The following is a 21154-nucleotide window of genomic DNA, read 5'->3' as shown; positions in this document are numbered from 1 at the left end:
CTGTGGGGCATCTTTGATACGGGCACTGATCCACTCCAGAGGGCTCCACCCTCATGACCTAATCATCTCCCAAAGCCCCCTCCTCTTCATACCATCACATTGGGGGGCTGGCTTCAGCATAGGAGCTTTGAGGGGACACAGACATTCGGTCCACAGCACCTACTAGCTCATTCTGTGACCCGAGGGAGAACATAACGGAGTCAGGTCCAGGGGTTCTTCCATCCTTTAATGGAGGACCAGAAGACATCCAGGGGGCACCCACCCCGAAGAGGCAGAACCTCCCGAGAGGTATGTTCAAGGGGTGATCCTGGGCCTTTGGTGGTCTCCTGGGACACCTGTGCATCTGCCACCAGGCTGACTGGTCATCGAAGTCCACCTCCTAGTCTATATCACTTCAGCTTGCTGTTCCGACACGTGCTAAATCCCGCAATCCCCTGCAGAGGATGAATACTTTCAAGGTGTCTTCAGTCAATATTCACCTACATCCTCACCAGGGTTGACTGAGTGTCTGTGATGAGGAAGGTCGGGTGCTGGAACCCAGAGATGCAGAGATGAACAGAGCAGAGCAGGTGGGTCACCCCCCTTTGCAGACATCACAGGCATAATTCCCGGCCTTTGTCAGCATTTGTTGTGCAGACTTTGTGGCGCTGTGGGCACAGATGAACTCGTAGCTGGATTTTCCTGAAGTTGGGAAGGCAAGATCAACCAGATAAGTGGAAGGAAAGGATGGTACCGAATAGGTCTTTCTGGACATTTCCCTAGGTTTTGCTGGGTTTTCCCAACGGTCTACTTAAGCTCCAGGTGGAGCCTGAGAGACACTTTGCCTTCTGCCACTTCCCTCAAATCTCCTGGTGACACTGAAATATGTATCGCACTTTTGGGAGGCCAGGCTCAGTCTTAATCCGTGGCTGGAGGAAAGAGATACCCTTCCACTTGGCAAAGGCTGCTTCTTGCTCTTAAAACGTGTTTCTCTCTGTAGCAGTTTTGAAATAGTATCAAAATTGTTGATTTGACATAAGGGAATGGTGTGGCAATGGGAGGGGTGAGAAAGAATGTTTCTACTACAAATTTTTAAATATTTAAAAAATATCTATATGTCAAATCTTCTTGGCTGCCAAATTCTTGGTTCAACTTAGTATTTTTACTAAAACTGAAGGTTTTACTAAAATTGAAGGTTTTTCTAAAGACAGAGTACTTCCTAACATATAAGTGTTAGATTTTTTATATTAGTGTTCAATGTTTTAGGGTTCAAACAATATATTCTGGCCTTGTGGGTGTCTGGGGAAAAAAATCTTCAAACAAATTTAGTTTCAGGAAAAATCTGGTTTTTTTGTTTTGTTTTGTTTTTTGGATAAGGAAGGATGGAAATAAAGACTAATTCCTTAGAAAAACCTGACAAGGAGCCTACTGTGGGATATGAATATTACTTCCTAAACACAGCAGGCCGTTGAGTGTTTTAGATCCAGTGATTACACAATCTGTTATAATATAAGCACATATCAATTTTAAGCTCAAAAGGAAGTTTCCAGGTGGGCCGTGTATAAAAGCTCTTTCTAAATTAAAGAAAAAATCTGATTGTAGTTAACTGTGAAATATTTTAGCTGCAGAGAACTATAAAAAAGATTGAATCAGGTAAAGAACTTAACCTGATTTTTTTTTCTGAAATAGAAAGCAAAACCAAACAGGTATATGTGGCTTAGTTACCTGATTAATCCAGGGGGAGGTCTCACTTATGCTGGTGATTATACTTGTATAGAAATGGTTGAGAATTAAAACACTTTTTCTTGTTAAAATTATGGTTTTCCTTTCATGGAAATTAATCTGGTGCATTTGAATTTGGATGTCTGTAGGCAAGATTTTAATTAGTACTATTGTAGGAGAGAGTCAAATTCCCAGCAGGGCATGGCAGAAAGAGCTGGGGTCCTTAGATACATTAGTAAACTTACTTAGATTTCATTGACAGCACATCACAAGATTTATAGGAATTATGCAGATTACTTGGTACTATTGTTAATTTCCAAAGAAAGGAAAGACAGGCTTTAACCTGAGTACCTGGAACACTTGTATGGCTGCTGTTTTGAATTCCAGAGATACTTTTGCAAAAGGTAAAGGGCTTCAGAAAGATTCCCCAATCCCACCCCATCCTGCAGCATCTATTAACCAGCAGAATTTTGAGGTAACATTAACTAATTTATAATTTTCAGCCACATTTAATTAATTTTCTACCTCATTACTGTTTACAAATGCTATCTAATATTGAATAATGACTTTGTGCTTGTTTGTTTGCTGGATAAACCCTTTCAGCCAGAATAAGAGATGCAAATTTGCAAATGTACAGAAGTCCTGTTTAAACAGCCCCCCCATGTGTGAAGGGCTTAATTTATTCTATGGCTTCTAATTGTGTTAATTAAGAATTTTCATAAAAGTTTAAAGCAGGGATTCCTAACTTGGGGTCTGTAGACTATAGGTCAATTCTTAGGCTGCATGGAGTCTGTGAATCTCCTGATATTGTAAGCAGAATTGCAGAATTTCAAATGTGTATGCATATATACTTTTTACTAGATACAGATTTTCTCACTTTTTGAGATTCCCAAAAGTGTTCAAGATTCAAAAATCATTTAAGAATTATGCATGCTATATTTCAAATGAAAATAAATGAACATATAGATCACTTGCAAAAGCTGTCCTAGAAAGAATATCCTCCCAAATTATAATTTAAGGATGTTGGAGACCACCTCTTCAAATAAATATATTTATTAAGTGTTTATTACAAGGAAAGAATGCTCTGTACTTTATTGGTATAAAGTATTCATTCTAGTATATAAGGCATGTGCTTTGTCCCATTGAATAATGACAGTCATTTGTAAAATTGAAGGCATGAAAAAATAGAACAAGTCTGCTATTCACAGGGAATTGCATATTTTGGTCATCAAAGAATTATCTTACATAATTTAATAAACATGGGTAAGCGCATTTCCAGCAATTTAACGCAAGGTTTCTCTCTCACTTTCGTTCAGCACTTCAGAGCTTCCCAGTCACCTTCATGTCCACTACCTTGTTTAATCTTCACAATTGTCTTTTGGTGCATTTGTGACAGGATTTATAATGCTGTGGTCAGACAAGCAAAGTGAAGTTGTTGCATGATTTGACCACAGGTAATATGAGCCAGACTTGAATGTGGTTTTGTTTTTCAGGTAGATAATAAAAATTTAATAGTAATATCATAAAATAAACAAGTATTATAAAAAATCAAGTATTTAGGTTTGGATGTTAGAAATAATATGCATAATAAATTCAGCAGTGTACTGATAGTTTTGCAAGAGAAGATTTTACTGTTCAGATTATAGATAATATCAATCAGGCTCCTTTGTACTCAGAGTTTCAAAAATTCTGCTTTTATTATATACGAAAAGCCTCTGGACTTTTAACATCTCTAATGATATAATATCTGGCATACTGCAGTTGAAGCTGTGTGACCATAGTCTTAATGACCTCACTAAATTCTCTCATAGTGGAAATAAGAGGCAAACACTTCCACCCTTTTGAATACTAGTTACAAAAACTGTAACAGTGTCAAAATAAAAACGATTTCTTTCTCCTTTTTAATCTCAGTTGCCCTTAAAGCACATGCATAAGAGCAAGTTGAAAACAAAAAATGAAACTTTATGCTGTACGCTAGGTCAATGTTAAAATTCACAGAGTAATTTTTAGATGTAACCTTCCTGGTTCTGGTCCTCAAAGAGAAACGAGAGTAATTAACCAATTTTTTTTTTTAAATCAGGAAATATAAATTTGCTATTCTTTTATAGTCAAATTTTTCAATGATTTCTAAGACTTTCTATAGCCTATTTATACTAAGCTAGTTCAGGAGACACACTGGTTGAAAAGGACTAAGAATATAAACTTTAAGGCTAAAAATTCCATCTTTGAAATGTAAAGATTTAAATAGAGCCCTTGACAAGGTTATTTAATCTAGAATTGCTGACCATGAAAAAAAGTTATACAGAATATATTCTTTACTAAATCATCCAATCAAAGTGTAAAAGAGTGATCCAGACTGGACTTAATGCTCTTTAAGAAGATGTACCATGCAGCAAAGTAACTTTTAATTTCAGCAATTGTCTTTAAGTTGAAAGAATTACTTCTGTTGTGAAAGAACTGCCTATGGTTTTTCATTTAAGAATGTGGGACTTTTGACTTCTAAAATTGGGTGTTTTTATTTATTACAAATGTCACTTCTCTATATGGAACAGTAACAGGTATTATTACTTTATAATTACTTTAATAATTCAGAGAGCACTCCCAGGAGCACAGGTTGGTGATTCCTATGACTATTGTTATCACTGTACAGTTCAGACACCACAGAAGTACAAAGAAGACTACTACAAGCAACTCTATGCCAATAAAATGGACAACCTAGAAGAAATGGACAGATTCTTAGAAATGTACAATCTTCCAATACTGAACTAGGAAGAAATAGAAAATACAAACAGACCAATTACAAGTACTGAAATTGAAAGTGTGATTAAAAAACTCCCAACAAACAGAAGTCCAGGACCAGATGGCTTCACAGGCGAATTCTACCAAACATTTAGAGAAGAGTTAACACCTATCCTTCTCAAACTATTCCAAATATCTACAGAGGAAGCAACACTCCCAAACTCTTTCTATGAGGCCACCATCACCCTGATACCAAAATTAGGCAAAGATACCACAAAATAAGAAAATTACAGACCGATATCACTGATGAACATAGACACAAGTAACCTCAACAAAATACTAGCAAATAAAATCCAGCAATACATTAAAAGGATCATACACCATGACCAGGTGGGACTTATCCCAGGGATGAAAGTATTTTTCAATATCCGTAAAGCAATCAATATGACTCACCACATTATAAAATTGAAGAATAAAAACCATTTGATTATCTCGATAGATGCAGAAAAAGCTTTTGACTAAATTCAACATCCATTTGTCATAAAAACTCTCCAGAAAGTGGGAACAGAGGGAACCTACCTCAACACAGGTAGGCCATATACCTACAGCTAAGTCTACCGCTAACATCATATTCAATGGTGAAAAACTGAAAACATTTCCTCTAAGATCAGGAGCAAGACAAGGATGTCCACTCTAACCTCTTTTATTCAACATAGTTTTCTAAGTCCTAGCCATAGCAATCAGAGAAGAAAAATAAATAAAAGGAATCCAAATTGGAAAAGAAGTAAAACTGTTACTGTTTGGAGATGACATGATACTATACATAGAAAATCCTAAAGATGCTACCAGAAAACTACTAGAGCTCATCAATTTACCATCACATTAAAAACAACCAAACAAACAAACAAAACCCTAGGAATAAACCTACCTAAGGAGGCAAAAGACCTGTACTTTAAAAACTATAAGATGCTGATGAAAGAAATCAAAGATGACACAAACAGATGGAAAGATACACCATATTCTTGGATTGGAAGAATCAATATTGTCAAAATGACTATACTACCCAAAGCAATCTATAGATTCAATGGAATCCCTGTCAAATTACCAATGGCATTTTAAGCAGATCTAGAACAAAAAAATCTAAAAATTTGTATGGAAACACTAAAGACCCCAAATAGCCAAAGCAATCTTGAGAAAGAAAAACAGAGCTGGAAGAATCAGGCTCCCTGACTTCAGACTATATATACAGCTACAGTAATCAAAACAGTATGGTATTGGCACAAAAACAGAAATATAGACCAATGGAACAGGATAGAAAGTCCAGGGATTAACCCATGCACCTATGGTCAATTAATATGACAAAGGAGGCAAGAATATACAATGGAGAAGAGACAGTTTCTTCAATAAGTGGTGCTGGGAAAACTGGACAACTACATGTAAAAGAATGAAATTAGAACATTCTCTAATACCATACACTCAAAATAAACTCAAAGTGGATTAAAGACCTAAATGTCAGACCAGATACTATAAAACTCCAAGAGGAAAGCATAGGCAGAACACTCTTCAACGTAAACTGAAGCAATATCTTTTTGCTCCATTTCCTAGAGTAATGAAAATAAAAACAAAAATAAACAAATGAGACTTAATGAAACTTAAAACTTTTGCACAGCAAAGAAAACTATAAACAAAATGAAAATACAACCTACTTTCATGGGAGAAAATATTTGCAACCAATGTGAATGACAAGGGACTAATCTCCAAAATATACAAAGAGCTCATGCAGCTCAATATCAAAAAAACAAATAACTCAATCAAAAAATGGACAGGAGATCTAAATAGACATTTCTCCAAAGAAGACATACAGATGGCTAAAAAGCACATGAAAATTTGATCAACATTGCTAATTATTAGAGAATGCAAATCAAATCTACAATGAGGTATCACCTCACAACAGTCAGAATGGCCATATCAAAAAGTCTACAAACAATAAATGCTGGAGAGGGTGTGAAGAAAAGGGAATCATCCTACACTGTCGGTGGGAATGTAAATTGGTACAGCCATTATGGAGAGCAGTATGGAAGTTCCTTTAAAATCTAAAACTAGAGCTACCATATGATCCAACAATCCCACTCCTGGGCATATATATGGAGAAAATTATAATTTGAAAAGATACATGCACCCCAATGATCATAGCAGCACTATTTACAATAGCCAAGACATGGAAGCATCCTAAATGTCCATTGACAGATGAATGGATAAAGAAGATGTGGTACATACACACAATGGAATACTACTCAGCCATAAAAAGAATGAAATAATGCCATTTGCAGCAATATAGATGAACCTAGAGATTATCATACTAAGTGAAGTAAGTCACACAGAGAAAGACAAATATCACGTGATATCATTTATAGGTGGAATGTAAAAAAATGATACCAATCAACTTGTTTACAGAGCAGAAAGAGATTCACAGACATAGAAAACAAACTTATGGTTACCAAAGGGGAAAGGTGGTGGGGAGGGATAAATTAGGAGTTTGGGATTAACATATACAGACATATATATACATATACATATACATATATAAAATAGATAATCAACAAGGACCAACTGTATAGCACAGGGAACTCTACTCAATATTCCGTAATATCCTATATGGGAAAAGAATCTGAGAAAGAATAGATATATGTATATGTATAACTGAATCAATTTGCTGTACACCTGAAATAACACAACATTGTATCTCAACTATACTCCAATATTTTAAAAAAATCCTCATGATTTATGCCTTCTGATAACTTGGTGATAAATACTGTCACAATAGTATTTTCTAATACTAAAAGTAGCTATAAAACAAAGTTCACTTTCCATCATGTGGCAAGTTCCAGGGTCATTTTTAGTCACATCAGTAAAATTACTAACTTCCTCACCTTGTCCCTAACAACCTATTCTAATACTTTCCCGTATTTTTTAAAATAAATCATATATAACAAAAAGGTATTAATTTATGCAAAACAACAACATAAAATAAATGTCTATGGAATAGACATGTGGGAAAATTGTTCAGGAGATTTACAGATGCTTGTTTGTGTTATAAAATTATAAGTTTAGTTGGAAATTATTGATTGAGTCCCTAAATTCCCAGGCACACTGATGGGCTCTATGGATACCTGGTGAACATGATGAACTTTGTCCCTCCTCTCAAGGAACTTGTATCCAAAGGAGATTCGGGACTCTAAGATATGGATTGTTTCCATCCATGTGTTCTATATACACTAATTGTGTGGTGTGCATGTGTGAAGTATAGAGGCCAGGGCATCTAGAGACTGGTGTACCTCTCTTCCCTCCTATCAGTTTCACGTTGTGGATGGAAGCTACAGAAAGTCCATGGTTGGTTTTTCTGGCTGTCAGTGCTTTGCAAAGATGAAATTTTCCCTCTTGGGCACAACAAGTTCTCTGTTTCTATGAAAAGTCCTCCAGCAGAGATCTGATGAGATCTTGGGTGTGGTCAAGGGGGGAATTTAGACGTCAGTGAGCTGCCATTAAGGACAAAGTTTTCTTTCAATTCTGAGATTAGGTGACTTTTGAGAATCAATGCTGCCTTAAGTTTCTTTTGAGATGAGCCAAAATGTTTCATCTATCTACACTGTAGGATTGTGATAGCTTCTAAAGAGTTTGACAAATATATACTGGTGTAAAACTGCTGAAGATGAATAATTTGTCTTGCAAAGTTTTTGCTTGCTTGCAGTTTTGTTTTCTGGAAAAGAAAAGCAGTAGTTTATATAGTTATCCAAACTAAAAAAAAAAAAGCCCAGATTGGCTATTTCTTTATAAAATTTTTTATTGAAAAAAATCATTAATATAAAGTCATTACATTTACTTTTGTTATTAGTTTGCTTAAGGCAATCTGGAAGGAATGTGAGAATAGATATTCATACAGTCTTTTAGTAAACACCCTTATTATAATTTATATATAATAAGATCCTTCTTAGTGATAATTAAATGATTCTTAGTAAAGTTATAGAATTGTGCAACCATAATCCAAATCTAGTTTTAGAAGCTTCCACCACTGAAAAAGATCCCTTAAATCTATTTGTAACCATTCATTATTCCAAACCCAAGGCCGAGGGAACCAGTGATTTGCTTACTGTTTTTATAGATGGATTCTTATGGGAAACTTCAGATACATGGAATCCTACAGTCTAGCCTTGAGAGCCTGGCTAGAGGATCACCTGTGTTACAGCATGTATTAGTATTTCATTCCTTTTTATTGATGGATAATACTCCATGGTATAGATATTCACATTTTGTTGGTACATCCCTCACTCTATGGACATTTAGATTGTGTCCAGTTTTTGACTATTATGAATAACAGTGCTATGAACATTCAAACACAAGCCTTTTTGTGGACATTTCTTTCAGGTAGGTTATTATCTAAGAATATAATTATTGAAATGTATGGTATGTTTAGGTTTAATATTTAAGAAACTGACCTATTGATTTTCAAAGTGGCTGTACCTGATACGTTCCCACCAGCAAGACACAAGGTCCTAGTTTTTCCACAACCTACCAACACTTGCCCTTGTTGGTCTTTTTGGTTATATCAATCCTGGTTGATGTGTAGTTGCATCTAATTGTGGTTTTAATTTTCATTTTCCTAATGATAAATGATACTGATCATCTTTTCAATACTTATTGGCCATTTGTATATTTTCTTTGGCAAAATACTTATTCAACTCTTTCACTCATTTTTTAATTGGGTTGTTTATGTTCGTATTATTGAACTGAAGGACTTGCTTATATATTCTGAATACAAATTCTTTATCTGATATATTATTTGATAATATTTTCTTCCAAGCTGTGGCTTGTCCTTTAATTGTTTAACAGAAGTTAAAAAGTTGCTGCTTTTGATGAGCAGGAAGTTTTAATTTTGATGAAGTCCAATTTATCACTTTTAGTTTTAGGTATTGTGCTTCTGTTGTCTCCAATAAATCTTTGCCTGACTCCATGTATCAATGATTTCTTGTGTTTTCTTTTAAGTTATTTTATAGTTTTATCTTACATTTAGGTCTGTGCTCCATTTTGAGTTAATTTTGGCATAAAATATGAAGTATCTTTTCATTTTTCTTTTCATATGGAAATCCAATTGTTCCAGCACAATTTGTGAAAACAAAATCTATGCTTTCTCCATTCATGCTTTTGCACTTTTGTTAAAATCAGTTGTCCATAAATAATTTAATCTATTTCTTTATGCTAACAGCACACTGCTTGTTAACTGTAGCCATATACAATGTTTGAAATCAGGTAATCGAAGTCTTCCTATATTGTTCTTCTTTGTCAAGTTTGCTTTGGCTATTCTATGTCCTTTGCATTTCCATACAAATTTTAGTATCAATGTGTCCATTTATAACAAGTTTTCTGGGCCTTTTGATAGGGATTATGTTGAATTTATAAATCAATTTGGGGATAATTGCTTTCTTCATATTGAGTCTTCTGGTTAATGAACATGTTATATTCTACATGTATTTAGTTCTTTAATTTCTCTCATCAATATTTCGTAGTTTCAGTGTACCAGTCTTTCGCGTCTCTTGTCAAATTTAATCCCTAACAATTTCTTATTTTTAAGATACTATTGTGAATGGCATGATATTTAAAATATCAATTTCTGATAGTATGTTGCTAAAATACCTAGATATAATTGGTTTTTATATATTCAGGTTGAATCCTGAAATTTAGGTAAACTTGTTAGTTTTAAGAGCTTTTTTTGAGATTTCATCGGATTTTCTACATTGATGATCATGCCTATGAATAAGAAATTTTAATTCTCCCTTTCCAGTGTGGATGCCTTACATTTTTGTATTTCTTTATTGCACTGGCTAAAACCTACAGTTAAATGTTGAATAAAAGTAATGAGAGCAGAGGCCCCTGTCTCATTCTTAATTTAAGAGAAAAGCACTAACTCTTTCACATTAAATATAATGTGATGTTAACCATAGGCTTTTCGTTGATGTCTTTATCAGACAGAGAGAATTCCCTTCTATCCCATTTGTCAAGAGTTTTTATCAGGAATGACTGTAATTTTGTCAAATGCCTTCTCTACATCTACTGAGCTGATCATTGTGGTCTTTGATAGAAAATTTCAATCTATGGTTATGAAGGACACTGGTCTATAGTTATCTTTGCTTATAACTGTTTGGTTTTGGTAGCAGGATATAGTATGAGTTGGGAAGTATTCCCTCCTCTTCAATTTTCTTGAAAGAGTTGGTTAGAATTTGCATTATTTCTTCTTAAAATTTGTCAATACACTGGTAAGCCATTTGGATCTGGAGTTTTCACTGTGGGAAAGTTTTATACTACAAGTTCAATTACTTTAAAAGGAATGTGATTGCTCATGTTATCTTTTTCTTCTTGGTTGCGCATTGGGAGTTTGTATCATTCAAGGAAATTCATCAATTCCGTCTAAGTTGTAGATTTCATTGGCATAAAATTGTTTATGTTATTCATATATTAATGTTCATATACTATCCTTGCAATATCTATAGAGTCTATAGTTACTACCCCTTTATTGATCTTGATATTGGTAATTGTGCCCACTGGGTTTTTTCCCCATCAGTCTGTCTAGCAGTTTATTAATTTTAGTGATTTTCTCAAGCATCTAGTTTTTGATTTCATTGCTCTTCTCTATTGCTTTTCTGTTTTTTATTTAATTATTTTTCACTGTAAATTTTTATCACCTTTAGTCTGCCTATGTTGGGCTTAACTTGATGTTTTCTTTCTATTTTCTTAAGATAGAAACTGATGACAAATACTTTTACCTTTTGTATGTCTGAAGAGGACTTTATTTTGTCTTCCTGTTGAGTTCTGAGCATAGAATTCTAGGTTATCTGTTGCTTTTTATTGACTTTTAGTATTTTAAAGATGTTGCTCTGCTCTCTTCTCACTTGTATTTTTTCTGATGAGAAATTGATGTCATTCTTACATTTATTATGTTGAAGGTAATGTGTTTATTCTCTGGTTGCTTTTGAGATTTCCTTTTATCACTGGCTTTGAGCAATTTGATTATGATGTAAGCCTTGTTGTAGTTTTCTTTATGTTTCTTGTGCTTGGAGTTTATTGCACTTCTTGGATATGTGGGTTTATAGTTATCCACAAATTTGGAATCATTTTAGACATTATTTCTTCAACTAACTTTTCTTTTCTCTCTGCTTTCTTTCCATTCAGGGATTTGGGTTGAAATTGCCCCATACTCACTGATACTCTGATTATTTTTTCTTTTTTTTTTTTCTGTTTCATTTTGGTTAGTTTCCATTGCTATGTCTTCAAGTTTGCTGATCTTTTCTTATACAATGTTTAACCTGTCATTAATTCCCATCTAGTGCATTATGCGTCTCACACATTGTATTTTTCTTCTCTAGAAGTTTGATTTGGGTCTTTAAAAAATATTTTCCATGTTTCTTCTTATCTTTTAAATATCTGGACTACAGCTGTCAGGACTGTTTTAATGCTCTTGTCTGACAATTTTAACATTTATATCAGTTTTGGATCAATTTTGATTAGTTGATTTTTTTTCTCCTCACAGGTCCTATTTTCTTGCTTCTTTCCATGACTAGAAATTTTTTATTGGTTCCCGAGCATTGTGAATTTTGTCTTGTTGGTGGCTGGATATTTTTGTATTCCTATATATTATTATTTATGTTTATTCTGTGACCCAGTTAAGTTACTTGCAAAGAGTTTGATCCTCTCTGGCCTTCCTTTTTAGATGTGTTATGTGGAACGAGAGCATGTTTAGTCCAAGGCTAGTCATTCATCACTGAAAGAACTAAGATCCGTCTGAGTGCTCTACACAATGCCTTGTGAGTTCTGAGAATGTTCAGTCTGGCTGCTATGAGAAAATATGATTTTTGGTCTGATGTGAGTCACAAGTACTATTCCCTTTAATCTTTTTGGGTCGTTCTTACTCTAGACTAGAGTAATTTCCTCACATTAATGCACTGAACAGTACTCAGCTGAATACTTCAGTGGGCCCTTTGCAAATATCTCGAATTCTTTGTGTATCTCTCTGCTTTCTAGTATTCTCTCCTGAGAACTAACTGGCCTGCTCTCCCCAATGTAGAGAGTTGGCTGTCTCTACCTGGTTTACCCCTCCCAGAAGTAAACTGGGGCAATATAAGTTCATCTTATTTACTTCTTGTGTCTCGATGGTCACTGTATTTTGTTGCCTGAGGTCTAGTCCTTGTATATTTTGGTTTTCTTTTGATTGGAAGATAAATCTGGTCCCTGATATCTTAACTTTGCAAAACGTAAGTCCCTCTCAATCTTCTTTCATAATGAAAATTTTCTTATTTCCAATAGACAACATAAGGGCATACAATTTGCACCTTACATATTGGCTTGCTAAAGACACGATTTTCCAAATTAATTTCTTGAGGAGTCTTCTTGGTCAGTTTTCTAAACAGTGGCAAAGCATCTTTCCTTTAACTCATAATGATCCATTTACAAACATAACAATTTAATTGTTATTAATTAGTCCTGGCAGCTTTTGTCTCAATGTTTTTCTCCTTTATGACTCGATTGCACTGCCAGCAAAGAAGCCCCATTCTCTCTGGCAAAGAAACCTCTGAAGAAATGTTTTGGGGGCTGACTGTCCTAAAGATGGCTTCTTTCAGCTGCAATTTAAGTGTTGAGCTGAAGATAGAGCCTAATCCATTTGATTTCTGATCTCTATGATAGCATATGCCTCCTGAAGCAGTGTGGAAAGTCAAGGTCAGCTGCAGCTAATCATCACAGAATTTGAACTTCAAAAAAAAATGGAAATAGAACATTTTCATGAAGAGCCCTTATATCCTTTTGCTTCCTTTCCAAGACTTACAAGAGCGTTTTTTTCCCAATCCCAGGGCAGAATGAAATCATTATTCAGTCTTATCTTAAGGGGATAAAAATCCAGCTAAATACCCATTTAGAACTATTTCCTTTTCTTACAATGTACATTCCTCAATGGATTTCATGAGGATTATTGAGCTCCTGGTTTTGTTTTGCATTTTTCCTTTTTGTAAAATAGGCCAGGCTCCTTAGAGGAAAGTACTTCAATAAAATGCTTGTCTAAAGTGAGAGGTTTAAAAGACATCCGTTTTAGAAGGCAAAGCAAGGGGGAAAGAGAGGAAATGACGTATACATCCAGACTTCTTCGTACAAGCATGGCCACTCATTCTGTGGATGAAGACTTACTGGCAAATCCATTAGGCCGGCAGGGAAGGTTCTGGGCTCTGAGCCAGGCTGCCTGGATTCAAATCCTGGTTTTTCCCCCTACTGGCTGAGCCATCTTCAGCCAAGTTACATAACTTCACTGTACCTCTGTTTCCCCAACTCTAAGTGGGGTAGTGATACCACCTCTTTCAGAAGTTTGATATGAAGATAATTCAAGTTAATATTTATAAAGCTCTTAGAATAGCTCCTGGTGCATAGAAAGTGACATATATACAAGTATCCTACAAAATATGCATTTTTAAATGTATTTACTGGGAAATATAACCATTTGCTGACCCAAGAATCACCCCATGTCGGGAACTGTCATTTTGTGCAAATGTTATGAAGGTTGAGTTCTAGTGGGAAATATAATTGAATTAGCAGGGCATTCTTTTCATAAAAAATGTATTGAGGGCTTCCTGGCTATTAAGCATAATGTAAGGTGCTAGGAACATAAAGATGAATAAGGGCTAAGTTTCACTTAAGGAGCATTGTAGTCAGCCGACCAATAAATGGATCATTTTAAAGCAATGTGGAGATGCAATAGCAAGACTGTTTCTAAGGAGCACCAGATAAAAGTTCCTAATCCGGTGTGTGTGGGGGTGGGAAATTAGGTCAAAGAAAACCTCCTGGAGTTGGTGAGTGTAAGGCATTCAAACTGTGAGGAGGGAAAGGGCATTCCTGGTAGAAGGAGAGAAATGACAGACATCGTGATTCAGGGAACAAAGCAAGTCATACACTCAGCATCACTGGAGCCTGAGAAGGCAAAGGGAGCTCTATGATTTTGAGAACTTTGCCCTTCTTGCTAACTCTTTTTACAAGTGATCTCTCTAAATAGGGCAGTATTGTATTTCAAGAGCTAGGAAGCAAAAAATGGATGGTGGTTGCCAGGGTGGAGGCTGGGTCCCGTGAGTGGAGGCTGGTCCTGTGAGTGGAGGCTGGATCCTTTGGGCTGGTCATATCCTGACATGTCACCTTAGGTTCTGGGACTGCACCCAAGCTCTAATGTTCAGGACACAGTTTCATCGCTTCTCCCACAGGTGAAATGAATCTCAGGTTGACACATAATACCCAGACTCATAAGAAGCTCGTTTTCAACCAGATATCATATTATAAATATACATCAAACTCTAAATCTTGCACAATAGCCAACTGACCAGAGGCTCACGGTGCCTCCGATCCCAGTCTTGTTGGTTAAATCCATTTAGGAAATCAAATTAGGGATCACATTGCTGATTGGTCATCATCATTCTTCAGGGGCATTTTCAACAGCCTAGACTAGTGGATTCCCCACTCTTTTTATCAATCTGCAAATATCTCCATCTCAATGACACATATTGATCCTTGAGGGTGAGAAGAAACTTCCTCTTCTGGAGAAAACTGAATACAATCTAATCATTCACTGCTTCGTGGCTTCCTGGTTTTAGAATTTGTGCAATCTTGTGGGCTTATTTTAACATATCCTTATCTCAGATGGCTACATTACATTGTGACTGACTTGGCCACAGCTTTCTGTAACACTAGACCTGTAATCACGTATGTAGTATTAAAGAAACACTGTCGTCTTCTCAAGTGGGTGTAGGGGTTTCTTGTTTTCTTCACAAAAAATATGGTGAGGGCTTCCCTGGTGGCACAGTGGTTGAGAGTCCACCTGCCGATGCAGGGGATACGGGTTCGTGCCCCGGTCCGGGAAGATCCTACATGCCGCGGAGCGGCTGGGCCCATGAGCCATGGCCGCTAAGCCTGCGCGTCCGGAGCCTGTGCTCCGCAACGGGAGAGGCCACAACAGTGAGAAGCCGGCGTACCACAAAAAAAAAAAAAAAAAAAAAAAAAAAAAAATGGTGAAATCTTTCCCATTGTAAGTTACTGTTGTGAAGCTGATATGATCCATCGTTTGTTGATTTTTGTTAGATTTCAAAGGATAATTTTTTCCTTCACTTTATCTCTTACTCCAGGTTTTGGGGGTGTTTTTTTTTGTTGTTGTTTTAGTTTTAGATTTTGGTGGTTGACACTGCTTACTAATTATAGCCTTTAAATGTACTCCTGGGGCCAGGCAATAAGGGAACTGCTTGAACAGGTATCTTTGATGAGTGGAGGCTATGAGTGTATCAGGATTAAAGCTGAATGATAAAAACCATGTACAGTGAAAAAATTACTACGCTTCATTTGCAAACTTCAGAAGCAGAAGAGAAACCCCAAATGCACTATATATTCATTCCTTGATCCTTTCTTCTTAGGTGGGTCACCCAGATCAAATCACCACCTGGTTCTTAACTCCTCCAAACAATCTCTTGCCATATAAGCTCCCTGAATATTTTCCATGCCTTTTGAATTTTTGTCTTTAATCATAAGTCAACAATGACTTGCTGCATCCAGCAGTGTAGTACCTACCATATGGGACAAAGAATTATCTGTAAAAAAAAACACAACAACTAACCAAGCAAACATAAAACATAGCTGGGAAGACAAGATGTAGGAAAAAGAATCACATATTTTTCTTTATTAAAAATCAACATACATAAGTTGTTTTACTAGAGAATACAATCACTCATGAATTTCAGAGAAGAATTATAATAAGGATTTAGAGCAGTAGTGGTTTAATGATAAAGGTGGGACTTGTGATGAACCTTAAAGAATGGATACATTAATCACGTGGTGACACAAAGGAGATTTTAGAAAAGGAAAGTTTAGGTAAAGCGGAGACAGGAATGCAGGTTTCGTGTGTGTGCCTTGTGTGTCCGTGTTTTTCAAGGACAGGTTATAAGAAGTCCTGTGGAGGGAGGGGGCTGTTCCTATGATGAAATTCAGGTAAATATATTTGAATAGGTAAAAATAGCTACTATTTATAAAGTGCTCCTATGTTAAGTGTCCTACATAAATTATCTCATTCCAATCTTAACCAAAGACATGTGAAGTAGGTACCACTATTTTTATCCCCATTTTACAGAAGAGGAAACTGAGGCTTAGTGCCTGAGGTCACACAGCCAGTGAACAGTGGAGTCAGGGTGGCAACCTAGAAAGCTGGGCTACTGAGTCTAGGCTCCTTCTACAAGACCATTAGGCCACATGCCAGGGGCTTCTTTGTAAGAAACAGGAGTTCTGACTTGTTGCCTTAAGGTGACAGAAGGCCATTACAGCTCTCCAGGTGACATGGTGAAAGCAGTATCTAAGGACAAGCAGCATCACAGGTGCACAGAGGGATTTGGGATGAGCTCACGGAATCAGCGAGGAGAAGGGGATGAAAGTGAGGACAAGTCATCAATAAAAACCTCACCAAGTCCTTACCTCTCTCTGCATTTTTTAGCTCTAATATGGACATGTTTTGGGTATGGTGAAAAGTGGAATAGCATAGACCACCCTCACCTCAGTGCTACCCACTTCCCCTTGGAGCACATTCTGATTCAGTGTAAGGATTTTGACTGCGTCCCATTTGTGGGCACATTAAGAGGTTTGGGTAATTTGGCCAGCTGGGAAGAGATTATTTTTTGAGCCAGGAAAGCAAATGAATAAAACCCTTGATACCTAGAGTAGGTGTAATTTGTTGCTTAAACACGCATCTTAGGGCTTCCCTGGTGGCTCAGTGGTTGAGAGTCTGCCTGCCGATGCAGGGGACACGGGTTCTTGCCCCGGTCCGGGAGGATCCCACGTGCCGCGGAGCGGCTGGGCCCGTGAGCCATGGCCGCTGAGCCTGCATGTCCGGAGCCTGTGCTCCGCAGCGGGAGAGGCTACAACAGTGAGAGGCCTGCGTACCACAAAAAAACCGACAAAAAGACAAAAAATATGCACCTTATTCACCTTGAGGCTCACTGGTCCTGGCTATAATTCAGGATAAGCCATCGTTTTTGTGAACGCACACCACAACCATGAACTTGCTTCCTGTTTGCTAAGTATGGCAGTAGAATGCGACTTCTGATGATCTCTTTTCTTCTTCCACTTACACCTTAGCTCTTAATGAACTCCCACTACACCAATGGTCATTTTGAATAATTCATGCTTTTAATTTTTCCCAATGATCCCCATGTGCTTTGATACAAGTAGTTCCACCAATCAATGAAATAAGTCCAAAGAGAAATACAGTGTTTTTTTGTGGCAGACAGAAATGCTTTGCCAACTTTCTAGTGAACCCAATACAGAAGGGCATATTCTTATTAAAGCAAGGAAAAAGAATAACTAACATATATAGCCCTTCTGTTTAGGTGTTACCCTTTCCAAAATTTTCTGTAACAAGAACAACAGCAAAATCAGCATGATTTTGTTGCACGTATAGCTGAAACCTGGCACTCCATGAGCAGTATTATTGCCGAGAGTAATTAAGTTATTCAGATTTTGACCATATGGCATATAGTTATAACTGCTTTAATGTTCTTTTTCTACAAATTCTATCATGTGTGCCATTTTGGTGGCTACTGATCGATTTTCTTTTCCTTCATTATGGGTCATATTTTCCCACTTCTTTGCATATTTTTAAGTGGATGCTACACATGAATTTTACGTTGTTGAGTGCCCACACTTTTGTTTTCTTTTAAATATTCTTGACCTTTACTCTGGGTTGCAGTTAAGTTACTTGGAAAGAGTTTAAGTTGTTCTTTTTAAGCTTAGTTAAGTGAGATCAGAGTAGCCTTTAAATGTAGGGAAAATATTCCCAACTGCTGAGGCCGTGCTCTTCTAAATATTTGACCTGACGTCTTCTGTATTGTGATTGTTTCTCTACTCTGGCTTGTGGGAATATGAAGCATTTTCTGCCCTGTAGGAGCTCAGTTCTCCTGCTCCTGTCTGGTGGCTCTCTCCCTGCTTCCTGGTTTCCCATCAGCACCCAGCTGACAATTCAAAGGGAACCCTCGGCCGAGCTCTGTGTGTGTGTGTACCTGTATTTCTCCCTTGTTTGTACATTTCTCCCTCCTATCCAGGATTTTGCCTGCAGATCCTGCCACCTGTGCCTTCTAGAAACCTCACCTCTGTCTCCTTGCTCAGGAGGGCCACTGTGGCCGGAAACAGTCTGCTGCCTGCAGAAAAGAGCTGGGCAAATCCCAGGGGCTCACCTTGTTTGTTTCCTGTTCTGTCTGTTGCTCAGTGTCTAAAAGTTGTTACTCCACATATATTTAGACTGTTTTTTTTTTTTTTTCTTCAGTTATCTAAGGATGGAGAGTAAATCTGGCTCTGGTTACCTGCCTTGATTGGAAGAGAAAGGCCAGGTATTCAGATGTTAGATATGCCAGAAATAAGATAAAACTTTGAAAACTTTCGGTGATTATAATAAATTATGAGACACTTCCTTGTGCTCAAAACCAAATCTGGAATCATTCAAATGTTCTGTGAGCCCTGTGAACAGAACAGGGATCTCTTCCAGATCCTCATTATATCTTTCCACTGCAAAAACTGATGTTCCAAAATTCTGTTGTCCTTACATCAACGTTTTATGAGGAGGAATGAGCCAAAAGAAGAATCTCAGGACCAGCAGGTGTGGAAGACTATTAACTGCATTTGGGATAAAAACCATCATGATATGTATGTTTATGTACATACAACCACATACACATTTGTTTGAATGGAGTTATAATTGATAACTGACAATATTTGGGTGTAATACATGTTATGATAAATTAGATTGATGGTTAAATTAATATTTGATATATCTTATTTCATGCCTTGTGTTGCATGTCTTTCTAATACTTTATATCTTTACCTGGTAATAGAGAAAATTCAATGTATTTTATTATTTCTCAGATATCTGTGATTCTGGTCATATATCCAGGTCAAAGTGTTGAATATCAATAATCACTTTATACTACAGTAGATGTGGCCAGTGTAGTGAAATGCAGCTCAGCTGTCAATACATTGATCAGATAAAGGATATTTGGCATCTAGGAGACTGGGCACAGACATATTCCTGAGCAAAGCCTGGCATATAGTCAAGAGAAGGTTCCAGTAGTGCCAGTAGGAAAGGTCCTGGCTAGTGGGGGTTTGACAACCAAGAATCCAACAGAATGCAATAAGTGACTTGCAGGTAGAAAGGAGATTTGGCAGCAAATAGAGAAAAATTCCAGATCCAGGAAGAAGAGATCTTTGGGAAATCTCAGTGTAAGTAATATGGGTAGACACATGGAAATTAGAACTTTAGTCTCTGAAGAAGACAGAGTAGGGACAGGAAAGGCCTCTTTCTTCAAGGAAGTGGGCAAATGAGAAGAGGAGACCAAGATGAAAAAACAAGGGGTTAAAATCCCAAATATATAAGAACTCATACAGCTCAGTAGGAAAAACTCAAACAATCAGATTAAAAAATGGGCAGAAGATCTGAATAGACATTTTTCCAAAGAAGACATGAAACTGTCCAACAGATACATAAAAAGATGCTCAATATCACTAATCATCAGGGAAATGCAAATCAAAATCACAAAGAGATATCGTCTCACACCTGTCAGAATGGATGTGATGAAAAAGACAAGAAATAACGAGCATTGGGGACGGTGTGGAGAAAAGGGAATCCTTGGGCACTGTAGGTGGGAGTGTAAATTAGTGTGGCCACGGTGGAGAACAGCAAGGAGCTTCCTCAAAAAATTAAAAATAGAACAACCACATGATCCAGCAATTCCACCTCTGGGTACTTATCCAAAGGAAACAGTAACCCTTAACTCAAACAGATTATCTGCATCCCCACGTTCATTGCAGCGTTATTTGCAACAGCTGACACATGGAAACAACCTACATATCAATCGATGGATGAATGCATAAAGAAAATGTGGTATATGTATTCAATGGAAGATTATTCTGCTATGAAAAAGAAGGAAATCCCGCCATTTACAACAACATAGGTGGACCTTGAGGGCATTATGCTCAGCGAAATAAGTCAGACAGAGAAAGACAAATACTATATGGTTTCATTTCTATGCAGAATCTATAAAAACACAAAAACCAGAAATCATGGGTACAGAGAACATCTTGGTGGTCACCAGAGGTCAGGGGGTGGGATGTGTGCAGGAAATTGGCAAAGGGGGTCAAAGTTACAAACTTCCAGTTATGAGATAAATAAGTTTTTGGGATGTAATGTACAGCATGGTGACTACAGTTAACAATACTGTATTGTATATTTGAACATGGCTGAGAGTGTAGACCTTAAAAGTTCTCATCAGAGGAAAAAAAATGTGTAGCTATATGTGTTGATGGATATTAACTGAACTTATTGTGGTGATCATTTGGCAAAATGTACATGTATCAAGTCGTTTGGCTGTACACTAAAATATACTGATATGTAGTTATGTCTTAGTTAAAATAAAAGTGAAAATACCTAGTAGTGTTGGGAAGTTACTTGATGCAAGAAGGTACTTGCTATAGGGCTGAGGATGTGCTTTCGGTCAGCACTTTGCCGAAGACTGTGGGGTGGTCTGCTGAGTTTTAAGTGGATTCAAACTTAAATATAGAAATAACTTTAGACCCCAGAGTGAGAGCGTTTGAGGCAGTAAGCAGATTGTATTAT

This window comes from Neophocaena asiaeorientalis, unplaced genomic scaffold (assembly GCF_003031525.2).
Source record: "Neophocaena asiaeorientalis asiaeorientalis breed wild unplaced genomic scaffold, Neophocaena_asiaeorientalis_V1.1 scaffold450, whole genome shotgun sequence".
Classification (NCBI taxonomy): Eukaryota; Metazoa; Chordata; class Mammalia; order Artiodactyla; family Phocoenidae; genus Neophocaena; species Neophocaena asiaeorientalis.
Note: the sequence above shows the minus strand (reverse complement) of the source record.